The sequence below is a fragment of the Manacus candei genome, unplaced genomic scaffold, assembly GCF_025592945.1.
Source record: "Manacus candei isolate 608988 ecotype Guabito, Panama unplaced genomic scaffold, ASM2559294v1 h1tg000172l, whole genome shotgun sequence".
In the NCBI taxonomy this organism is placed as follows: Eukaryota; Metazoa; Chordata; class Aves; order Passeriformes; family Pipridae; genus Manacus; species Manacus candei.
In genome coordinates this window covers 4,771-9,540 of record NW_026138220.1, presented here as the reverse complement: position 1 = coordinate 9,540, position 4,770 = coordinate 4,771, and positions in this window count along the sequence as shown.

Below are 4,770 nucleotides of genomic sequence, written 5' to 3'. Positions count from 1 at the left end.
TCAGGCCCCTGTCGCAGTTGCCACCATGCTAAACTGAGCCTGAACTTGATCAACAGTTTATGCCTAGAGGCCCAACAGCACTTAACAGCACTTAACTGATAACTGAAGTCAAATAATTTAGCAAAGCATTCATATAGAATTTACAACATCATAACAGTAACTCACAGGCCTGACCGACTTACAAATCCAAAGTGCTGAAGAATCCAGGAGAGCAGTGTTCCCGGGACATTTGTTATGGCAGATTCACACTCACACAGACAGAAAGAGTCTGGACAAGGTACCTGGGAACAATTCCCTTGGGATTCAGGAAAATCCTCCCTTGGGATGCCATTGCACATTCTCAGAAGAACGGCTGAGCTTCGAGGAGTGAGAGGGATCAGCCCCGGATCTGCTGTCGGTCAGGATCCTCCGAGTGCAGCAAATGGGAGAGTTGGGGGCTCTGAGAGGCCCAAGCAAAGGGAGGTTGCTGTCACAGCTGCTGTGACCTCAGAGAGCTCAAAGGGTCTCAATCAGCACCGCTGGTTATGGGACCCGCGCAGAGGGGGCTTTAAGGCACAGGAACTGTCCATCCTGGTCCCAGTTCAGGTTAGGGACTTTCTCTGAAAGTTGAAGAACGAAAATACGATTCCACTTGGGTTGTTCTTTGGGCAAGAAAAACAAGTTTCCAAGGTCGTTGGTTAAGAAAAGCAGGAGCTCATTAGACAGCATCAGTTCCTATGAGCAGACAGTGTTTCTGAGCAGCTCAAAAGCAGCTCAGCCCAGGGGCTGTTCATCAAGGTCGAGACCTAACGAGCATGTCTCAGATCATAGCGAGGCCTGGGGGAGGGGGTAAAGCACTACCACAGTGGGTTACAAGGAACATGGGTCACCAGAAACGTTGGTCAACAGGTCTTTACCCACCAGGTCTCTGCCCAATGTGAGTCACCATGGATCATCCAACATGGGTCCTCTGATGGTGTTCCTGACCCAGGAACACCAACGCCCACTGTGGGGGGGAACATGCATCTTCCTGCCCACTGCCGGGACTCTGCCGGCAGGTTTTTGGGGACCCTCAAAAAACACCTATTGGGAACCTCAATATCCCCCCAAGGGGCATTTGCGGCTCATTTTGGAGTCTTCAAAGGTCCAAACGTCTCCCTCAAAAAACCCCCAGAAATCCCCCAAGACATTTGGGGTGAGCTCCCCCTCCCCAGTCACTTTTGGGATGCAGGAGGGAGGGGCGATGCTCCCGGGGATGGGAGGGCTGCGGATACAGTCAGCAGCAGAACAGCAACGTTCCTGCTCTTCCTGCTCCTTTTCCTCTGCTATCCCTGCTCTTCCTCCCACTACTTCTCCTCCTGCTGCATTCTTTCTCCACTTGCTCCTCCTCCTCCTCCAGGCAACTCTGGCTGTGTGTCTAGACTGGGAACAAGAGGCTGGAGAACAGCTGCAGGAAAGGGCCCTGGGAGTCCTGGTTGGTGACCAGTTGGCCATGAGTCAGTAGTGCCCTGGCAGTCAGGAGGGCCAACCCTGTCCTGAGGGGCATCAGGCCCAGCGTTGCCAACAAGGCCAAGGAGGGGATTGTCCTGCTCTGCACTGGGGCGGCCTCACCTCAAGTTCTGAGGCACTTTGGGGCACCACAATATAAAAAAGACATGAAGCCATAACAGTGTCCAAAGGAGGCCATGAGGATGGGGAAGGATCTGGAGGGAAGGCCTTATGAGGAGCGGCTGAGGGCACTTGGTTTGTTCAGCCTGGAGAAAAGGAGACTGAGGTCAGACCTCAGTGGGGTCTTCAACATCCTCCTGAGGGGCAGTGGAGTGGCAGGTACTGATCTCTTCACTCTTGTGACTAGTGGCAGGACTCTACAGCTGGAGCTGAGTCAGGGAGATTTAGGTGGGATGTTAGGAAAAGGTTTTTTCCCCCAGAGGGTGACTGAGCACTGGACTAGGCTTCCTGGGGAAGTGGTCACAGCACCAGGCCTGTCTGAGCTCAAGAAGCATTTGGACAATGCTCTCAGGCACAGGGTGGGATTCTTTGTGTGTCCTGTGCAGGGCCAGGAGTTGCACTCGATGATCCTGACCCTCCCAACTCAGCCCATTCTCTGGTTCTATGAACTCCCTGCTCCACCTTGAGACAGGTTCAGCCCACCTGACTCACTCCCTGGGGAAGGGCCGGATGTGCCCAAGGGAACAAAACACCCCAGAAGTCTGTTTAACGAGAAAAGGGAGTGGATCGGGTCCCCTCGCTTTCGTTGTTCTCTCTCTTTCCTCTGCCTCTTCCCTCTTTCTCTTCTCTCTTTCCCGGCCCTGTTTCCCAGCTCTGGCCCAGTCCCGCAGCAGCACCAAAGCGGGATCCAAGCCCCGGGGCCATTCTTTGTTCCCTTCCCGGCCTCTACCCGGGCCCAGCCCGGCTCTCCTGTTCTATCCCACCCCCGCACCGAACTTTGTGGGGCACGGCGGGGACTGGGGGACTGTGCTGGGCCTTGCGAGCCAGCGCCTGGCAGGACTTTGGGAATGTGGGGGGAGCTCCTGGAAGTGTTGGGGACAAGAAAACACAAGAGCTCCTGACACGGGAGCGGGTCTTTGTTCAACCTGATGGGAATTCAGAATGAACAGCACGGCTCCGACCCCTGGCTCGAGACAGGGGGCTCGGGGGTCTCCTCTCTCCAGGCTCCCCCCTCTCCAGGGCCCAAGGGATGGAGACACGGAGGGGCCCCAGTGGAACCCCTTTCCCGCCGTCCCACCTCCCCTTATTCCCCCTCTCCCACCCCCTTCTCATCGTTCCCCCAAACCCCGACTGCCCCCCAGCTCCCTCTGGGGGTGACCCACCCCCTTTCTTGCTCAGTTTGGGAGTCTCACCCGCTCTTTTCCCCCTCTCCCCTCTTTCCCATCGTGTCCCCCCCGCTGCTCACCCGAGACCGCCTCGCCCGGGCGGAATGAACAGGAGGAGGAGCTGGAGGAAGAGGAAGAGGAAGAGGAAGAGGAAGAGGAAGAGGAAGAGGAAGAGGAAGAGGAAGAGGAAGAGGAAGAGGAAGAGGAAGAGGAAGAGGAAGAGGAAGAGGAAGAGGAAGAGGAAGAGGAAGAGGATCGCCCCCCCCCCGCCCCGCATCACGTAGGTGACCGGGGAGGGGGAGTTCACCGCAAATATCTTGGGGGTGTCTGTTTGGTTTTTTCCTGGGGGGTGGTTGGGGATGTTTGGATCTTGCAGGACCCCAAAGCTGAGCCGCAGATGGGGGTCCTGGGGGTAACTGAGAAGGGGCTTGGGGGAGGTTTGGGGCAACTGGTACAGACTTTGGGGATCCTGGAGGCAACTGAAAGGGAGTTTGTGGGTCTTGGGGGTACCTGGGAGGGAGCTGAGGGGAGCCAGGAGGGGGACTAGGGGTGTGATTTGAGCAAATGGGAAGGATGAGAAAGGGATTTGGGGGCTCCTGGGCCGTCCGAGAGGGGACTGGGGGAGGGTTTGGGGACTCCTCAGGGGACCGGGGACAACAGGGAGTGTGGTTGGATGGTCCTGGTGGGGCTAGGAGGGGGTTTGGAGATTCCTAGGGGAACTGGGTAGGGACGTGAAAGAGGTTTCAGGAGTCCTGGGTGGGCTGGGGGTGACTAGGATGAAATTTAGGAGGTCTTGGGGGGCTCTGTGAGATGTTTTGGGGGCTCCTGACCCCCCCGGACCCCCAGACATGCTTCTGGACACCACCCATGGCAAGATGCTGACGGGGGTCGGGGGCTTTGTGTTGGGCTTCGTCTTCCTGGCACTGGGGCTCAGCTTCTACCTGCACCAGAAGGTGAGGAGGGTCCCCAGGGGTCATGTCCTCCTCTCCCTGGAGTGTGTGTGCCCCCTGGGGGACTCCCCAACCCTGGTGTCACCCCCTTTTCTCTCTGCCCAGAGATCCTGAGCCAGCGGTGGCCACAGTCCCTCCCCATGGCCTCAGGCCCAGACTGGACAACCCCTGTCCCCCTGATGATTTTGGGGGGTATCATGTGTCCCCCCCTCCCCGTTGTCTCTCTGCCCCTGCCCAGCTGCTCCCAATGACCCCAGTAAAGCTTCCAAGTTCTTCCCAGTCCCATTTTTTGGGGGGTAGTGAGGGGGCCTTGGGGCAAACAAATAATGCCAATATCACCATGGGAGTCTCCTCTAGACCTCCCAGCCAGGACAATGATACCGATGGATTATTCTTTGAGGAGCTAAAGGACACTTCCAAGTCAACTGCCCTTGTCCTCATGGGGGACTTCAACTTGCCAGAAATTAATTGGGAGCATCACACAAATGATACAACCCAGGCCAGAAGATTCCTTAAAAAACCTGGATGACAACTTTATGGAACAGGTCCTAGAGGAACTGACTTGGAAAGATGCCCTCCTTGATCTACTGCTTGTCCACAGAGAGGATCTTGTGAGCAAAGTGGAGATTGGGACCATCTCAAAGTGACCTCAAAGTGATCAAGTTAAAAATCTCTGTTAACAGGAGAAAAAGTGCCAGCAAAACCTCAACTCTGGCCATGAGGAGAGCAGACTTCAGGCTGCTCGGGGAATTAGGAAGGAAGGTCCTCTGGGAAAATGCTTTTGCAGGTGCTGGGGGCCATCACTGCTGGTCACTTCTCAAACATCACCTCCTAAGGGCACAGGAGCAGCAATTCCCAAATGTTGGAAGTCAAGCAGGTGAGACAGAAGGCGGCTTGGCTGAGCAGGGATCTTGTCTTGGAGATAAGGCAAAAAAGGAAGGTGTGTGCCCAGTGGAAGCAAGGTCAGGTGACATAGGAAGAATTCAGAGATGCTGTTTGGCACTGTA